Source organism: Solanum verrucosum, unplaced genomic scaffold (assembly GCF_900185275.1).
Source record: "Solanum verrucosum unplaced genomic scaffold, falcon-dt-bn FXZP01000274.1, whole genome shotgun sequence".
NCBI classification, from domain to species: Eukaryota; Viridiplantae; Streptophyta; class Magnoliopsida; order Solanales; family Solanaceae; genus Solanum; species Solanum verrucosum.
In genome coordinates, this window is record NW_026020258.1 from 942,494 (window position 1) to 963,872 (window position 21,379).

The 21,379-nt window shown below is 36.5% G+C and overlaps 1 pseudogene; it reads left to right on the forward strand.

The window, feature by feature from the left end:
• Positions 1 to 20: 20 nt before the first annotated feature.
• Positions 21 to 1,005, forward strand: LOC125833331 (flowering time control protein FPA-like; annotated as a pseudogene).
• The last annotated feature ends 20,374 nt before the right edge of the window (positions 1,006 to 21,379 follow it).

The following is a 21,379-nucleotide window of genomic DNA, read 5'->3' on the forward strand; positions in this document are numbered from 1 at the left end:
CATTTCAACTAGCATAGACAATGGGCCATAATTGGCCTATATTGGCCTCAAATGTATCTGGATGTTTGCCACGTTATGGTCATTTGTTGGATGAACCATATGGTTTAGGACCTTTGGGAAGTAATGTTCTTTCGGGTCATGTTACAATCAGTCAAGCAAATAACAGTGATGTAAGAATTTCTCCTAGACAACACTACTCTGCCCATATATGGCGTGGCATTATCGCCAGAAAAGGAACATCTCTGTGTCGGGCTGTCTGTGTTCCTACTGGGGAAAGTGTAAGATTTGAGCTGTAAGTATAATTTAAACTTTCCTTGTTGCTTAGATATGAGTTTTTTGGATTTCCCCTAGGATTTAACAAATTTCTCAGCGTGTTAATATCAGTCAATTATCATCTTTCTAAAGAAAAATATTTCAACTGGTGGTCTCTGCATTTTTTCTAACCTTTGGGGTATGGAGATGGGGGTTCTTCACCAAATTTCTTATGAAACTCATTTCTATATTGTGTCAAGAAAAGATGTTAGAATAGAATATATAAATGTTTGATCTTTCTTTGGATTAGCACAATTTATATAATTATTATATAAGTTAACTACATTCAAGTGCTGACATTTTTCTTTTTGCAGCCCTGATATAGTCAACTGCTCAGCTAGAATGAGGTTAGACAAGTTGACTATACACTATTCAAATGCTGCTGTCGGGTTCAATATTTTTTTCTTCTTGCGTGATACTGATAAAGATTTTGCCTCATACACAGAGTTTTTATGGTACTTGAGTGCAAAAGATCGTGTTGAAGTTGCAAAGCTTTGTGATGGAACTCACATGTTCTTGGTGCCACCTTCAGACTTCATTAGGAAGGTTCTGAAAGTTGATGGTCCAGCGTGTCTTTATGGTGTAGTTCTAAAGTATGCACCTCATACAACTAGTGGCACATCCTTGCCACTAGAGTCCTATCAACCTTAATACGTCGATGTACCAGAGATTACATCCTCTCAGGTTGACTGAGAGAAGCTCTTATTAACATATGACCATATTACAAGTCTAAGTAATTTTTAGCCATCAAGTAGTGTAGAAGGATCTGCAGGAGCGTTTGCTTCGGATGTTACTGTTGCACCATAGTCTTGGAGATATGTTGATAGACAACTTTAGCTTGGAAGACATCATGATGTCGGGATAGCTCATGACACCATATGTTTTAGTGGTGTTCCGTATAAAAGCAATCTCTTTATGTCCTTAGATATCATTTCTTTTCATTGAATAATGTTTACTCTATTTATGTGTCATTTTTCGATAATAGAGATGAAATGAAATAGGTGCGCGATTGTGACATACTAATCAGAAACTTAATCTTGTAGAAAATATTTGTTAAAGGGCCCTGTATCAGACTGATTAAGTAATTTTCATCACCAATATTCATTTGAACTCCTTTTCTACAAAGATTCCCTCCTTTAGGAGGAAATATTCATATTCTTAATGTGCAGGATATGTACAACTCTTGATGAAGACTTATGTAAGCAAGTGAATATGCTAGGTGAACCCAATTCTTGTACGAGAGTGGGGTTGCTCACAAAAGAGCGTTAAATTGTGTAAAATGAATCTTTGTATATTAAACTTAAGAATACCCCAAAAAAGACCACATGTAAAAAATATTTTTTTTCCTCATTAATTATTGACATAGACTTCATTTCTTTCCATTATTATCTATATGCCCGTTGAGCCCAAAAACAGTTTCTTTGGAGGGGAAACTTACATAAATCTCATTAGTTTAGGAGTTAATTACTTAGATATTTTCTAGTTTGCAATATTATGTATCTTATCGAATTTTGATGCCTCCAAATACGTCCAGATACATGTATCTCAGGTACATGAGTCAAATTTAGGTGCAATTTATTCTAGATACATTGTATCCAAGTGGACTCGCATGTATCTAGGATACATAGCAAATCTCGTGCACCACTCTCCCATGTATCGGGTATCCCAGATACATGCGAATTACTCTAGATACATATAAATACTTGTATCTAGTATGATTCACATGTATCTGAGATACGTATGAATTTCACTCGCCTCTCTCCCTATTTTTTTGTATTTGGTAGCAAAAATACATGTATCTATGTGTAAGATACAGAGGAATTCATAATTAGTGGTAAGATACATAATATTTAATTTGAAAGTATAGGTAATAATAGTATATATGGTAATTAAATATGTCTAATTATGTAGTTTTTTCTTCTTTGGAATCAATTAAAGCCAACAAAATAGACCAAATTAATACAACAATTTTCCCTAAACGATGCTAGGACTCAAGAAACACTTTCTTTAAGTTGCATGCTTCAATATATATAGTTCATATGCAATATTTCAACGTATAAAATAACCTAGGGAAATAAAATTTTCACTTCAAAATTAACATTGCAATATATACCGGAGAGGGAGAGTTAGAGTCTTTCAAATTGTGTTTGGTTTTCTAAGCATCAAGGTTTCATTTCTTTATTTTGTTTTTAACTGGTTATATTCTGTATGCTTTGAGAATAGATTGAGAAATCAAAATTCATGAGTAGATACTTTTGTTTCTGATAATGTGTGTTAATTATTACTCCCCTGATCTCTTGTCCTGTTGCAATCTGAATAAAGGAAAATGACATTTTCAGATATCTTATGTGTAAAAATTATATAAAAAATGGCTTGTAATAAATATAGAATTTTATGTGTAATAGACAAATCAAGCATGGGACTTATGTACTCTACATGTTTAAAATATTTTTTAGCAATTTTTCTAAAGAAGTTTCTTAGGATTGTGACTTGATTTGCATTCGCTCTTTTATTATACTGTTTATTAAAATAATTATCATATAGTGGTATTAATTATTCAAAAATATATTTCATCAAAAAAAAATATTTCATCATTTTTTATGTGGCATCTCTATGACCTCCAATTGCATAATTTCTTTTCTCTTTTCTAACATTACTTTCTTCATTTCACTATGTAATAACAACACAATAATTTCTACTATAAATTTTTTCAATTTCTCTTAATTATTATAAATTAAAAGTTCATCTCCATAACTAATACCACTTCAGTTTCATAACCTTAATTACAATAATTATATCCATTAATCTTATGACTTACTCACACATTTTCATCACTCCATGTAACATCCTAGAAATTAGTAGCCTAAACTAGAGCCTAACACAAGGATTAGAGTCGTAAATAACTCCCAGTACTTTTTTTTTTTTTTGGTTAAGGCATCAAGGTACGAATCCCCAAGGACCAACTAAGGATCCTTGAGGAGAACCCTAAAACCCCCCTCAAATGTTATGCCCGAGGCTACCCCTGGACGCAACACGGGACCTAGGATCACGAGTGACCCCAAGCTAACCCTGCTGGCATAATCATGAGCATACTAAAGATAAACTGAGCAATAAAATTGTGCAGAAGCTAAATAATAATGAAAGTCTGAAATGATGGGGAATACCCATATACTGTCTGTATAAATGGAAAGTGAGAGTTTGAATACAAATGAGAAATCAAACTTCAAAACTAAAGCTGAAACTAACTATGTATGAAATAAAGCCTCTACTAATTAGAAATGATGGGACATGCCCCAGCTAGATCTAGCAAAACAGAAACTAAAACTAAAAGCGATAAAGATAGTCATGTCACTAGTCCTCGGAGAATGAGGACTTACCACTGATGCTGCTGAACTGAAGATCGGGAACTGATCTATGCGTGACCTGACTGCTGAGGGCCTGAAACCTACATCATGAGAAGATGTAGCGCAGAGTATGCGTTAGTTCTTGAAAGGTACTGAACATGCAGGATAGAGTAAAGCTGAATAATAACATAACTGAAAATAACCATATATCTGAACAATGACATGAGATAAGCATGATACAACTGGAAATACTGAATATGAAATACTGAATGCAATGGCCAAGTTTATAACATGCTGGGATTGATTTCTAAACTATACTAATAACATGGTCAATGCAATAAAATCTGACTGAACTGTAAGGGAACTACTAATAACCGACATAAAACAACATGAGCTAAATGTGGAGTCCGATGTATACATCCCATCGAAAGGACCTAATATACCCAACCAAAGGTATAGAGGCATGCTGGCGTGATCACTAAAATGATATCCACATAGAGAACATACAACCTACGGGGAACGTAGTTTTGAGACTTGGGGGGGTGTCTAAGCCTAGTCCACTCGGTATTAAGCTTCCCATATGATTAAGTAATTTAGCACATTATAACTGAAATACTGTAGTACTGGATAGCTCAAAACTGACATGCAAACTGAGAATGCAACATTTATATACTGATAATAATGCATTCAAAATCTGAGGCATGTTTATATATAACTGAATTTACTGACCTAGCATGTGTAATTCATGAACTAAAGGAACTACATAGCTAGGGTTCTGAGTTTATGCATGAATCTGGGCAAAGCAATACTATAACGATATAATACAATTTAGATCATTGTAACAACTTAAACCCAACAATTTTAACATTCAAGAAACCATAAGTCTAGGTAATAATAAGGGAATCAAGAATCTGACTGAAAACTAGGGACCTAATGGGTGAAATGAACTCACTAGTGAAATCCCACATACTTGGTGACGAATTCCATGGAGAAATCTTTCGATTTTGGGGTTGGAACTGATGGAACCTTCCTGCGTTCTTGATCTAGGGTTTGGTCGCCTCTTTCTTCTTTCTACGCTTTAAGTTTCTAAGTTTTGATTAATGATTTGACTTAGGTAAGTTCTAGTTATGTTTATAAGCTTAAACTGATCAAAACCATGTAGTTTAGGGGTTAAACGACATAGTTTAGGGGTCCAATGCATAAGGGAACAGACCAAAAGACCCCTAACTTAAAATCTGTCGGGGTCACCGATGGATGGGACAGACGGACTATCGATAGACTGACGGTCCGTGCTGATCAACTGTCTATCATGAGTGGAGGCTGGTTTTGGGGGTGGTGACCCACGGACACGGACCATGGTCCGTGACCTGACCTACGGACCATAGGTCCGGCCGTGGGTCAACACTTCACCAAATTTTTGGGCTGAGTCTGGAGAGGGGTTGGGATGCAAACCACGGACCAGCAGCACGGTCGGTGGGTCACCCTACGGTCCGTGAGTGGCTACCATGAGTCACACCTGAAACTTTTGGAAATCTGCACTGAGATCCATTTTCGGATATGAGGTGTTACATTATCTCCCCCCTAGAAACATTCGTCCTCGAATGAAGGCTAACTAGCTGAAAATGGAGGGAGAGGGCTGCAATCCCTACCACTAAACTACTGAAACTGATTTATGACTGAACTATGTTCCAAGAACATGCAAATATGCTGAAAATGCAAGTGCAAACTGAAGGAACATGATACTAAGACTGAATTTATGCATGAATGACTGAAAAACTGAAGAGGAACTATTACCTCAAGCTGGAATGGAATCAGAAGGAAAGAGGTGAGGATACTTGACCTTCATGGCTGCTTCTGCTTCCCAAGTAGCTCCCTTTACAGACTGATTCCTCCACAAAACCTTGACTGAAGCGACTTATTTGTTTCTCAACCTTCGAACCTGATGATTAAGGATTTCAACTGGTAGCTCTTCATAAGTGAGACTATCCTTCAGAGGCACACTTTCCAAAGGCACAATAGACGCTGGGTCACCCATACACTTCTTCAACAACGAAATGTGGAAAACCGGATTCACTGCTGCTAGTTTTGTTGGCAACTCTAACTCATAAGTCACTTTACCAACCCTTTTCAAGATCTTTTAAGGGCCTACATATCTAGGACTGAGCTTCTATTTCTTGCCAAATCTCATCACCCATTTCATAGCTGACACTTTCAGGAAAACCCAATCATCAACTTGGAACTCTAGTTCCCTTCTCCTTACATCTGCATAGGATTTCTGGCGACTCTGGGCTGTCTTAAGTCTATCCTTGATGATTTGTACTTTCTCCATAGCATCATGAACTGAATCTGGCCCTATTAAGGCTGCTTCACCTACTTCAAACCAACCAACTGGAGATCTACATCTACGCCCATACAATGCCTCATAAGGGGCTATCTGAATGCTGGAATGGTAACTATTATTGTAGGCGAACTCTATAAGAGGAAGGTGATCATCCTAACTACCCTTAAAATCGATCACACAAGCTCTCAGCATGTCCTCTAAGGTCTGAATGATACACTGCCTGATCATCCGTCTGCGGATGAAATGATGTGCTAAGATTAACCTGAGTACCAAGACCTTTCTGGAATGACTTCCATAAATGAGAGGTAAACTGAGGACCTATATCTGAAATGATAGACAAGGGAATCCCATGCAACCTTACTATCTCATTAATGTAAAGCTTGGCGTAGTCCTCTGCCGAATCTGTAGTCTTAATAGCCAAAAAGCGTGCAGACTTAGTAATTCTATCAACAATCACCCAAATGGAGTCATGCTATCTGCGAGTACGAGGTAAACTTGTGATGAAGTCCATGTTGATCACTTCCCACTTCCAAGTAGGAATATCAATATCTTGAGTCATACCTCCTGGTTTCTGATGTACTACCTTGACTTGCTGAATATTAGGGCACTTAGTCACAAAAACTGCTATATTCCTTTTCATACCATTCCACCAAAAGACTTCCCGCAGATCACAGTACATCTTAGTGGCGTCTGGATGGATAGAATATCTGGAGTTTGGGCTTCTGTAAGAATCTGTTGTTTCAACTTGCCCACCTCAGGAACACATAGTCGACCCTGGTAGCTACGCCACCATCTCCCCCTTGGGAGAAAACCTCAACTCTCTGCTGATGGACTGCACCCTTAAGTTGAAACAATATCGGATCACTGTCTTGCTTTTCCTTAACCTCCACTACCAACGAAGATTCTGCCCCATTCTAATCTGTTACACCACCATCTGATATGCTCATAAGACGAACTCCTAAGCAAGCAAGCCTGTGAACATCTTTTGCTAGCTCCTTTATTTCTTCCTCAACATGTGCTATACTACCTATAAATAGTCTGCTTAGAGAATCTGCTACCACATTGGCCTTACCAGGATGGTAATGCACACTCATATCATAATCTTTGAGGAACTCAAGCCATGTCCTCTGGCTAAGATTCAACTCTTTCTGGGTGAACACATATTGAATGCTCTTATGGTGTGTGAACATATCTACGTGAACACCATAAAAATAATGTCTCCAAATCTTAAGTGCAAACACCACTGCTGCTAGCTCGAGGTCATGAGTTGGATAGTTCTTCTTATGCACCTTAAGCTATCTAGAAGCATATGCTATAACCTTACCTCGCTGTATGAACACATAACCTATGCTGACTCTGGATGCATCATAGTAGATAACATAACCGTCTGAACCCTCTGGTAGAGTCAAAATAGGAGCTGTAGTCAACCTAGTTTTCAATTCTCCGAAGCTTTTATCACAATCATCTGACCACTGAAACTTGACTTTCTTTTGCGTCAACTTAGTCAATGGAGAGGATATGGATGAAAACCCTTCCACGAACCTTCTGTAATAACCAGCTAGACCTAAGAAAATTCTGATACCTATAGGTGAGGTAGGTCTGGACCATTATTTCACTGCTGCTATCTTCTGGAGAATCCTCTCGGATCCCTTCGCTAGACATAATGTGACCAAGGAAAGCAACAAATTGCAACCAAAACTCACATTTGCTAAACTTAGCGAATAACTGGCGATCTTTGAGAGTTTGCAGAACAACCCTTAAATGACTCACATGTTCTTCCTTATTCCTAGAATAAATGAGGATATCATCAGTAAAGATGATAACGAACAAGTCCAAATATTGCTTGAACACCTTGTTCATCAAATCCATGAAAGTTGTAGGAGCATTGGTTAGTCCAAATGACATAACTAGAAATTCATAATCACCATACCGAGTTCTAAAGCTTGTCTTCGGGATCTCACTATCTCTGACTTTGAACTGATGATAACCAGATCTGAGGTCTATCTTTGAGAAATGACTAGCACCCTGAGGTTGGTAAAAAAAGTCACCAATCCTGGGGATGGGATACTTATTCTTGATTGTGACCTTGTTCAACTGCCTATAGTCAATGCACATTCTGAGAGAACCATCTTTCTTCTTCACAAACAATACTGGTGCACCCCATGGGGAAATACTGAGTTTGATGAAGCCCTTATCTAGAAGGTCTTTCAACTGCTCTTTCAATTCCTTAAGCTCAACTGGACCCATTTTGTAAGGAGGAATAGAAATAGGCTGGGTATCTGGAAATAGATCAATTCCAAAGTCAATTTCCCTTTCAGGAGGAACTCCGGGAAGATCTTTGGAAATACTTCTAGGAACTCATTGACTACTGGAACTGACTCAAGAGTTGGGGTTTCAGAGCTTGAATCCTTAACCCGAACTACATGATAGAGATACCCCTTAGAAATTATCTTTCTGGCCTTAAGGTAAGAAATGAATCGACCCATAGGCGCTAATCTACTACCCTTCCATTCTAAAGATTGATTCGTCTGGAAACTGAAAACGAATAATCCTAGTTCTACAATCGACTGAGGTAAAACAGGAATGTAACCAATCCATGCCTAGAATGACATCGAAGTCTATCATTTCTAACTCTACAAGATCTGCTGAGGTGACTTTCTAAGAAACTGTGATAGGGCAATTTCTGTATACCCATCTAGCTATGATTGGGTCACCGACTAGAGTTGAGACTAGGAAAGGTTCTGAGAGAATTTCTGGACTAACATCGAATTTGACTGCTATATAAGGAGTTACAAAAGACAAAGTTGCCCCTGGATCTAACAATGCATAAACATAAAGGTCAAAGACTCATAACGTACAAGTGACTACATCAAGAGAATCTTCCTGATCCTGGTCAGCCTGGAGAGCATACAAACTGTTTTGGCATTGACCGCTACCTGTACCAGAAGAGTTACCCTGCTGAGTTAGGTAACCTGCTGGTGCTGCTAAAGTTGTGGACTGAGGTCTACCATTATTACCTCTTTGACCCTTCTTAGAAGGACAATCCTTCAACCTGTGACCAGACTGACCACACCCAAAGAATCATTCTTTCCTTCAAGACACTCTCCCGGATGGTTCTTACCACTGTTAAGGTAAGTTGGGTAGGTTTTGGTGCCTGAAGCACTACCTTGAGTCTTAGAGCCTTACGCATGACCTTTCTGATCATTACGAAACTTGGAAGAGGAACACTAGCTGATGAAGGTGTTAGAGTTGAAGATTTCTGCTGATACTGCGAGCGATTTCCACCATTAGATTTCTGTTGAGAATAATCATAGTTACATGTCCTTGCTTTCTTATTCTCCTTGGCCTGTTCCCTAAGATTATCACTATCAACCTGCTGAGCATGAGTCATGAGCCTAGAGATGTTCATATCTTCAAGCAACATAGTATTCCTAGTCTCTGTCTTCACTAGATCTGATACCCCATACATAAACTTATTCATTTGAGCCCTGGAGTTAGCAACCATGTGAGGAGTATACATGGAGAGTTGGGTGAACTTGAGTCCATACTCTTGGACCGTCATAGAACCCTACCTCAAATTCATGAACTTTTGAGTTTTTGCCTCTCTCAACTCTCTTGGGAAAAATTAGTCCAGAAAGGTCTCACTAAAGCAATTCCAAGTGATAGGAGCTGCATCTGTACCACTATTCTCCTTCCACTGAGTGTACCAGCTGTGAGCTACATCCTTAAGCTGGTAAGATGCCAACTCAATTCGATCATTTCCAGTTACCTGCATCACTCCAAAGATCTTCTTGACCTCATTAATGAAGCTTTGGGGATCTTCACCAATCTGCGATCCTAAGAACTCTGACGGATTCATCCTAACGAAATGACAAACTCTAGCTGCAGCTGACCTAACATTAGCATTTACTGGAACTAGAGCCTGCTGATTGTTCTGTTGGTCACACTCTGAGCCAACAACTGGATAACATTCCGAAATTCAGCATTCGAAACTTCCTGATCTAGGAGTTGAGGAGCTGCATTTGCATTCCTGGCATTGACATTCCTTGCATAAGCTCTATGAGGAGGCATGATCTTAAAGAGTATAACGAAGGATTAGCACGAGGAATTAGATCATACCTTACGCACGATAAGAGTAACAAAGAAAATAGAAGTTTTCCTAAATCACTTCGTAGCCTCCTTCTCATTAGATGTGGTGCACTTCACACCCATGAAAAAAGACTATACTTAGTGCGGCTTTTCAAACATCCTAGGACACTTAAACCTAATGCTCTGATACCAAGTTTGTCACTCCCCGAGGCAACCCCCATAGACGCAACACGGGACCTAGGATCATGAGTGACCCCAAGCTAACCCTGTTGGCATAATCATGAGCATACTAAAGATAAATTGAGCAATAAAACTGTGTGGAAGCTAAATAATAATGAAAGTCTGAAATGATGGGGAATACCCATATATTGTTTGTATAAATGGAAAGTGAGATTTTGAATACAAATGAGAAATCAAACTCCAAAACTAAATCTGAAACTAATTATGTTTGAAATAAAGCCTCTACTGACTAGAAATGCTGGGACATGCCCCAGCTAGATCTAGCAAAATAGAAACTAAAACTAAAAGTGATAAAGATAGTCATGCCACTAGTCCTCGGAGAATAAGGACTCACCACTGATGCTGCTGAACTGAAGATCGGGAACCGATCTATGCGTGACTTGACGAGAAGATGAAGCGTAGAGTATGCGTCAGTACTTGAAAGGTACTGACCATGCAAGATAGATTAAAGCTGAATAATAACATAACTAAAAATAACTATATATCTGAACAATGACCTGAGATAATCATGATACAATTGAGAATACTTAACATGAAATACTGAATGCAATGACCAAGTTTATAACATGCTGGGACTGATTTCTGAATTATACTAATAACATGGTCAATGCAATAGAATCTGACTAAACTGTAAGGAGCTACTAATAACCGACATAAAACCACACTAGCTTAATGTGGAGTCCGATGTATACTCCTCATTGTGAGGACCCAATATACTCGGCCAAAGGTATAGAGGCATGCTGGCGTGATCACTAAAATGATATCCACATAGAGAACATACAACCTACGGGGAACGTAGTTTTGAGACTTGGGGGGGGGGTGTCTAAGCCTAGTCCAATCGGTATTAAGCTTCCCATATGATTAGGTAATTTAGCACATTATAACTGAAATACTATAGTACTGGATAGCTCAAAACTGACATGCAAATTGAGAATGCAACATTTATATACTGATAATAATGCATTCAAAATTTGAGGCATGTTTATATATAACTGAATTTAGTGACCTAGCATGTGTAATTCATGAACTAAAGGAACTACATAGCTAGGGTTCTGAGTTTATGCATGAATCTGGGCAAAGCAATACTATAATGATATAATATGATTTAGATCATTGTAACAACTTAAACCCAACAATTCTAACATTCAAGAAACCCTAAGTCTAGGTAATAATAAGGGAATCAAGAATCTGACTGAAAACTAAGGACCTAATGGGTGAAAGGAACCCACTAGTGAAATTCCACATACCTGGTGATGAATTCTATGGAGAAATCTTTCGATTTTGGGGTTGGAACTGATGGAACCTTCCTGCGTTCTTGAACTAGGGTTTGGTCGCCTCTTTCTTCTTTCTATGCTTTAAGTTTCTAAGTTTTGATTAATGATTTGAGTTAGGTAAGTTCAAGTTATGTTTCTAAGCTTAAACTGATCAAAACCATGTAGTTTAGGGGTTAAACGACATAGTTTAGGGGTCCAATACATAAGGGAAAAGACCAAAAGACCTCGACTTAAAGGCTGTTAGGGTCACCGACGGACGGGATCAATAGACCATAGATCATCTGACAATCTGTGCTGGTCAACCGTCAGTCATGACTGGAGGCTTGTTCTGGGGGTGGTGATCCATGGACATGGACTACGGTCCGTGACCTGACCTACAAACCATAGGTCCGGCCGTGGGTCAACACTTGGCCAAATTTTTAGGCTGAGTTTGGGGATGGGTTGCAGATGCAAACCACAGACCACCAACATTAGCTGTGGGTCACCCTACGGTCCATGGGTGGTGACCATCAGTCGCACCTGAAACTTCTGGAAATCTACACTAAGATCCGTTTTCGGTTACGAGGTGTTACATCAAAACTGCCCAAAAAGCTGTCACCCATGGAGGGACGTACTCCCCATAGGCTAGTCCACGCTCTGTGGGAGGAGGGCTTGGGTCAAGGACTGGGATGAAGGGCTGCAGAACCCCAAACCACAGACCTTCAAGACGCCACGTGAATCCACTCATGGACCGTGGGTCCTGGGCTGTAGGTTACACATGAAACTGCCATTTGGTAGTTTAAGTCTAGGGGTCTTTTGGAGTTTTACCTTTTAATTAATTACTAAGTAGTGTCATTTTAAGCTTATTTTAAACACCTATATAAATATTTTCCCCACCTAAACTAACTCATCTAAGATCATAATTCCTAAATCCCCAAATCAAAAACCCAACCCTCTCCAAAATCTTCTCTCTAGAACTCCAAAGAAGAAGCAGAAGAAGATCAAGTTAGGGCTTGAAGAAGTAGGATTTTTTCACACGAATTTGTTGGATTTATTCACCTAAGGTATGGTAGTCTTTTATTCATTGATAGCTTTAATCTATGGAGCCCTCAAACTCTCAATTTCAAAGTATGAAATTCCCTAAAAGCTAGAGTTTTCACTCCAAGTCATGGATTCTTTCTAAAAACATTTTTAATGATTTAATTATCATATATTATGGTTGAATTGTTGATTATCGTGGTTTTTATGATAAAATCTCACATGAATCCATGAAACCTCCCCATATCCTTAATTTATGACTTTGTGATGTGGGTGAATTATAGTAAGGTGAATACTGTGAGATTGTACTTGTAGTAGTTTAGTTATTTGAATCATGTTACCATCCATGTCTAATGTAGTAAGCCTAGATATGTTGATTTAATGTGATCTATGGACCTTGTGGGGCAAAGCATGAGAATCAAGTATGCTTATGAGGTTTTTGTATATGCATTTAGTTCACTTTGAGAGTAGAGTGAATATGGCTATGATCTAATTGTTGTGTTGATTGGATGATTATCCTCATGTACACACTTATATATGCATATGATATGATGTGAAAGGTTGGTCATATGTAGTGATTCTAAGGTTGGAAGACTAGTCTTACCTAATGAATCTATGAGTTTTAGTAGGAGTTATATGGATTGAGTGTCAAGACATTCTTCTGTAATTATGAAATTAAGCAAGACTTAACATGAACTCAATGGGAATGATGCTTAGCACCGAGTGGATAGTGATATGAGATGGAAGACTTCACGTTAGTAGAGGCCGGGTTTCTAGGAACAATCTCTTGGGATGGAAGCCCTCACGTTAGTAGATGCCGGGTTTTCTAGTACCAATCCCCTTATCCCATAAACTATGTGCCCTCATAGGTCTTTAGCTAGTGGATCTACCTAAGCTAATAGTTTGGTTCTACCTTAGGCAAGTAGGACAACCCCTTTTCGGTGTGGGGTAGACACCAAATTCCATGGTAAGCTCACATGGTCTATGCCGGTTAAAGCTAATCCCACTATGATAATATGAACTAGAATATGAGTTATGAACTATAGTTATTCAATAAGCTTTCCTTAGTGTGGGTAGGATTATGAGATCTTATTCATACATTGCACAATGATGCTTTGAGAGTATTTATGGTATGTTTCCAATATGATATGATGATCTATATGTTGAATATGCTTATGCCTTATGCTTTTACACTAATTTTCATGATGAACTCTAAACTTGGTAAAATGCATACTTTTCAACTAAAATGTCCCCTTTTAGCATGTTTTCAAGAATTTTATGCATGGCTATCATACTTAGTGTATTTTTGTACTAACCCATATTTCTTTTACATTTTTCCACAAAGTGTAGGTTCGGGTGTTTGAGGTGTTCTTCCTTTGAGACAAGCTTGGATTGACTATTCTCCTAGCTTGTGGTGAGTCCTCATGGATCCGAGGACGATTAATATCTTGTTGTTCCTTTCCTTTCATTGTATTAGACTTTCATATTTCTATTGTAAGGGATGTGACCCTATTTGAGACTTCGATTGTAATAGATGGCTAAATGAGACAATGTCTAGCCTTCCGCTTTGCTTTTATGAAAACTTCTTAAAACTTGAAATGTATTTTTACTCTTATTGTTCTAATGCTTTATGTTATGATGTGCTAAGTGGCTTAGATAGTGCCTTTAGGGGTATTATGTGCCATGTTACGTCTAGGGGGTACCCTTGGGTCGTGACACTCCAACTCTTAATAATCTCCATTACTCATATATCTTTTCAAGTCTATAACTCTTAAATAATATTTTACTTATAATTTTTGACACTTTATCATAATTTTCTCATTATAAATTTTTGTTTGATCACAAGTAAATGTGATGTGACACCTCTCATAAATTAAGATTTTTTTTTGTTGACATTGTCCCTATTTATTTCCATGTATATGTCATAATATTATAAAAACTCAAAAGCCATTTCTTCAACTCTCTTAATTATGGTAAATGTGCTATGTTAATATTGTGGAGAAATGAAGAGGTGTTATATACCGATAACAAAGTTAATGACGTATGTTTCATTATGCTAATAGGTTGTTTTTTTACCTTCCTACTTGTGGGTTTCTTCAGTTTAATATTAGTAATACTGAATTATTTATTGGTTTAATAAAAGAATGAAATTAACAGTTGTAATGGATAGATAATAAAGGGCTACCATATATAATATTTCAATTTGTTATAAAATAATATTATGTGGATGTCCACTATACCAAGAAGTTACTCTCACCAATTATCTACATTATTTCCCTCCATTATGAAGATAACCTCCACCTTTATGATCATTATTCTTGTAACATTTCATCTCCATAACCTCCTCCAGTATATTCATGTTTAATGGCATGTTAATGACTAACCTTTTGTATGTCTCTATGCTGCACTATAAATAAAAGCATAATAGTTCATATTGTATACACTTGAATACTTGGAAGAATAAGAAAAACTCCCATATCTTGTCTCTATATTTCTATTGTTCTCATCTTCTATATTTCTTGTCTTATTTTACTTTAGTTTTATAATACGTTATCAGTACGATTGTTCTACTATTGAAGGATTGAAGCAAAGTAAATATAAAGAAGGTAAAAATAGTTGTGCTTATTTTTCTCTCGGGAAAAGATAAATTACTATATAATCTATTTTATATTCTACTTTTGATTATGCATCATTTGTTTTCTTACCATCTTAGAATCAAATGAGTCCAGGAAATTGCTTTTACTTTGAGCAAACTTTTAGTTTGATCACTTATATGTTTAAAATGTAAAGATAGTTTTGTAAGTTAATAATTTGTAAAGTAATTGTTATTTATGATCTTGTTTTATTAAAATGTAGATCATGTTCTACATACCTTTGTTAATTCATTATAGTTGAATATAATCATGATTTCCCTTAAATTATGTATCATAATTAAGAAATTCATAGCCACCATAATTGATAATATTTTTAAAGGGCTTGAGGGAAGCCCTAGTATATTGGCCTATTATGCTATTGTTTGAGAGGGTAAGACAATGGATTCAAGTTTCACTTTACTAAAAGGATAAGACGTCGGGATATAAGTTCAGGTGAACCATGATGATAAGAAATTGGGTCCAAGTCCCATTAATTTATGGTCTAAGGCTTCTTTTTATGGATAAGATGTTAGGTTTAAGTCCTAATGTGCCAAAGTGATGATATGATGATGATTAAAGCAAAATAATATACGTTTGACCAAAAGTCATGAAATTTACCCAATTAATTTGCTTTATTCTCTTATATGAATGTGGTAGCAATGCATAATATGTCTGAAAAATGACAAGTAGTTGAATGTATGAATATGAGTGTGGTAAAATGTTAATGGTCATCATTGTGGTAATTAAAAGGAAGAACATTATGGGTACTTAAGATGGTCCTTAAAATTTGAAGGTGGTTTTTGTTGGACCCGCCCATGTTTCTTTTTGTATAAGTGAATAATTAGTCTATGAATATAAGTTTCTCACTTGCTTTATGATATAAGTGTTTTAAATCCTACATTTCTTTTTATGGACAATGGGTAGCATTGGTACATTAATTGGAAAAAATACTTTCTACAAGTTATTGAAAATAAGAAGAAGTCGACTTTAAATAGAATCAGTAGTAACTGAGGAATGATTGGACACATCCTTATTTAAAAGACACCTCTTCAGCTAAAATACTTATTAGTTAATTTTATGGAAACAAAGTTTCGATAATTCCACATAAAGAATAAACATATTATGCGACAACCCTTCTTCAATAGGTAAATGACTACGTATTATATCACTTAACATTAATATATATCGATTATTAAAAATTAAACATTTTTTAAGAGGAAAACAGTTTGACAAACTTGTAGCTGATGGACTGTCATAGAGTCCTTAATTAACAGAGTCCTAAATTTGTTACACAACCTATGTAAATACAAAATACATATCCTCAAGTAAAACCCACAAGATTAAGATTCTGACTTCACCTATTTTTGTTCTTCCCTATAGCTATGGCGATATGGGAAGAACTGCCTAACGATCTCCTTGTTAAGATCGTGAATCACATTAAAATGATGGAAGATTTCATTGTTGTACGTGTTGTTTGTACATCGTGGGAGCTGCTATCACTAAGGATGATTTTGACATGTCTTCGCCTCAAGTTCCGTTGCTAATGTTGAATGCTACCAAAGATAACAAATATCAAATATCGAGAATTTTACTCTCTTTCCAAGAAGAAAATGTAAATTTCTATGGCCCACATAATTATATTTTGGTTTAATAATTAATATAACTTAAATCCTAAACATGTGTGGAGAAGTCGGGAAGTTACCTAGTAACTTCCAACTACCCATTAAGTGGGGAAGTTACCTAGTAATTTCCAACTACCCATTAAGTGGGGAGTTACTTGGTAATTTTAAAACTACCCAACATCTCCACTAATCACAATGATGGAAAGTGGAAATAATGTTCAAAACTCTCTAAGATTAAAAGGGTCCTCTCTTTGCCATAAAGATATAGTCTTATCCATCAAAGCTATTTATAATGTGTAAGGCAAGAGAGAAAAACAACTTCTAAAGAACAATAAATAAAAGATTTCTGCTCAATTCAAGTCAAGATTAATCTAAACATGCAAATTTATTTTATTGATTTGAGTTTGAGATTTTGTAATGTTCTTATTATAGGCAAGGAAAATGGAAAGAACATTACATCTATGGGTTTTGCTAGAGGAAGTACTTTTGTACAAAGAACTTCGATTGGAAAAGTAAAGGGTATAGTGTTGTATCTTCTTATATGAATGTACCAGCACATAATAAGATCATTAGGCAACCTAATTTTAATCCAATAGAACATGACACTTTCTTTCGTCATGATGATCTTGAAGTAATGCAAGAGGCTTTGAGAAATAAATCATGTATTTTACAACCTTCAAGGTCTTATATACACAGTAGTCCAAGTATGTGCTCTAGAAAAGCAAGTAGAACCCCCCCCCCCCCCCCCCCCCACATGTACCTATAATAACTGGTACCTACTATAGTACTACTGTTATGAAATTGCTTCAAGTATTTTTCCTTCTATAGTTTGTTGTATGGTGTCCTTGATCTAGTCTAAAATATGTTACTTTTTGTACCTTGATGCATCCCGCTCTACTGGTCATTGCTTTTCTAAGGACAAAATTTCCTGAGCTTTAGTAGGTAATTCATTTTGTTGTTAGTGGACTGAGTTTATTTCAATGTTTTATTAGCAAGGGAGCGAGCACAAAGCTTTACATATGTGGGCTCTTTGAGAAGGTGTGCTGAAAAGAGAACTTTCAATGGAAAAAATAAAGATTCTAGAAATACAAAGTATGATCTGAATGAACTTACACAAGATGATCTTACTCTTACTCAAGATGAAGTTGAAGTGATGCAAGACACTCGGAGAAGTAAAACAGGTATTTAACTCTCTGAACTGTTAGAACTTCTTCATTGTTTATAGATTGAGATTCTGTAATATTTTACTTATGGAAAAACTCGTAGGTTCATGTGAATTTGACAATATAAAAAAGGTTAGAGGACCAAATTTGTGTAAAGTTGTTACAGGACTCAAACCTGGAGAAAAGCTTAGAGTCACTTTTTACCAGAATCGAGTTGTTGGGGATCATCACGCTTTATTTTCGAGATACTTAGGTTCCTTGGTTCGTGATCTTAATATGTGTCCTTTGCGAGTACACTCATGGACATACATCGAAGAAGCTAAATTGGAACACATGTGGGGAGCTGTCACTGTAAGGATTTAAATGAATACTACTGATTGAATTGTATTTCTTGAATCTTGTTGCTGGTTCATTTATTTGACATTCTCTACAATATATCAAAAAATATAGGAATAGATGTAAAGTGCAGTCACCTGGTGTAACATATTAGTAAGAGATTCTTTTATATTGCAGAACTTTAATGTTTGCACAAATTTTACTTGGTGTAAAATATCAAGCTGCTTTAGTAATCAGTAAGAGATTACAAATACGTACTCTACCCTACATAGCAATCACCTCACAACTAATATCTGATACTTTACAAAATGATATCAAGTGTCATTGAAATATTGTTCGTACAATCAAACTTGTATCACTTTTTTGCTATAGCAAGGTTGACAGTAACTATATTTTTTTACTTCGTAAAATCACTTCTCAACTTCACTCCAAATGGTTCACTACTTCATTCCAAACATTTTTCATTGCTTAACTTATCTTGTTGCGACACTGTTTCAAGAGACTGCAATGTATGATTTTTATCTCGTATTCTTCTTTTTTTCTTTCTTTCTTATGCTCTGTTAACTGTCTATTGTCTACAATTGTCCCTCTATTTTGTCAATAACATGCAATTGTCCCTCTGTTCTTATGCTATGTTAATTGTCTATAGTCTGCAATTGTCCCTCTGTTCTTATGCTATGTTAATTGTCTATTGTCTGCAATTGTCCCTCTGTGTTGTCCATAACCTGCAATTGTCCCTCTGTTTTGTCCATAAATTGCAATTGTCCCTTTGTTTTCAGCCAACCCCATCAAGTGTATCAACCTTGCTGATTATTTATTGTCTCTAAGATTTGTTTTAAAATTTTGAGTCTCTTGTTTAATGCCATATGCCAAATATATTAGGAAAAATTTGATAGTGATGACTGATACGCTCAAATTACACCTCTCTAAAGAAGCGTAAGCAATCGTTATCAAGTAAAGAACCCAACTTGTAGGTTGGGGTCGATCCCACGAGGAATATGGTCTAGACTTAAACTTAACTTAAATTATATTCGTTTAGTGAACTTATTTCCAAAACAAGTAATTAAAAGGGGGGATTTGTGAAACAAATTCTGAAAGTTATGTGAACAATTAGTAAGCAAGATTCAAACTTTTGTTGTTATCAAGATGAGAGAGAAACTAGGGTGTACGTGTTCCCCATAAGCTCATAATGCGGTAATCCTAGTAATAGTAATCCTTTCCTAGTGTATTACATGAAAAGTGATAAGTTAGGTATCTCTAATTCCTTGGTCCAACAACTATAGAATTTCATCCCGCACCTTGGTCCGGCTACGTGTGTATAATTTACTAACCCTTACCTTTACCTCATATTAGACATCACATCAATGTATGACTTAGTTTTTACCCTCGCACCAATCGACATTAGACTATTAGATAGTATCACACTAAATCTATGTTGATAATTCTTTTCTTATTAACTACCTCCTTTGTCCGGTAAGTAGCAACAAGGCGAGTTCTAACGTTTGCAACCGCTAAAAAGACTTCTAAACGAAAGAATTATCAATGCATACAATAACACTATTCAAGAATTACTTAGTTACTATTCATACTTTGTTAATTTCTCTTGGTTCCCACAACCCTAGTTATGGATTTAGTTACCCATAAAAGCAAGACCACAATTCATCTTTTTAGATGAAGAAATCATGAACTTACGTAATGAGAAGAATAAACCCAGAATCTCAACTTGAATTTCAAAGTCAAAATCTTCAAAACGAACTTAGAAAATCAAGAATTGCTAAAATTGCAAGTTAATCTCCAAAGCCAAAAACTAGAATAAAAGTAATGAAGTCTAACCCCTAAAAATGAGGTTTACATGCCCTATATATAAAAAAACAAGTCCCAACTAAAAAGGAAATGAAATAAGGAAATAATATTTCAGGATGCGGTTTTGATCTATGACACTGACCTACAGACCATGGATTGACCTACGGTCCGTAGGTCCCTTCCGTGGTTCTGGACTTAGGCAAATTTTCCAACTTCAAAAATCTTCATCTCAGACGCAACCGACGGATCAACATTCGGACCGTGGTTCAATCCATGGTCCGTGGATCCTTCTTCGTAGCTCCATACTTAGAATCTTCAAAATCAGGTACTGGAACCCCCTCTCTAAATCATTTGATGGAACAGTAGGACGGCCCGTAGGTTGATCTACGGTCTGTCGATTGCAACCGTGGTTCCACACTTGGTCAAGAATTCCTTTATTTTCCTTCAGCCTTGCCTACCCATCTATGTCTACCATCTACGGGGAGTGACTGGACCTACGGTCCATAGTTCACATCTGTAGATGCCCTGTTCTGCACATTCTTCAGCTGTGTCTCTCAACTTCCATGTTCGAACTTATTTCCTGCAAACATGATAAAAATACATTAATACCAATGCAAAATGGCCCTAGAAACACACAACTCTTATGTGAAATATATTAAAAATTGAAACGACTCGGAAAAATGATAGGTTAAGCAAGAGCCTATGACTTTGTGTTGACTTTATAATGAGGTTCTATGAGGGGTTTTTATGTAATTTCGTTTTAATTGATTATTATGTGGGGTTGATTTTAAATGGTTTTGGGTCTTAAAACTTTCCTTTAACTAATTATTTTCCCAAATCAAATCCCAAGTTCTTTCTCTCTATATATCTCTCTCTAACTCAAGGAAGAAGAAGAAGAAGTGGGAGCTAGGGTTGTGGATGCAAGGCATTTTCTTCATCAAATTTCTTGGGGAATCTTAGTAAAGGCATGGGAGTTCTTTATCTAGGGCAAGCTATCACCCTAGAGCCAATTTCAAATGGTTTTCAACTTTTCCAAAGTTTGTGAAAAAGCCTAATTTCTACTCAAACTCAAGGGTTCTTCCATGAAACGATTTCAAATGATAAGTTATGATATTATTGATGTTTATTTGATGTTTTAAGGTGAAAAACTCCATGAATCCTTGTATTCTACAAAACCCTAAAATGTGTTTGTGAAGTGGGTCTAT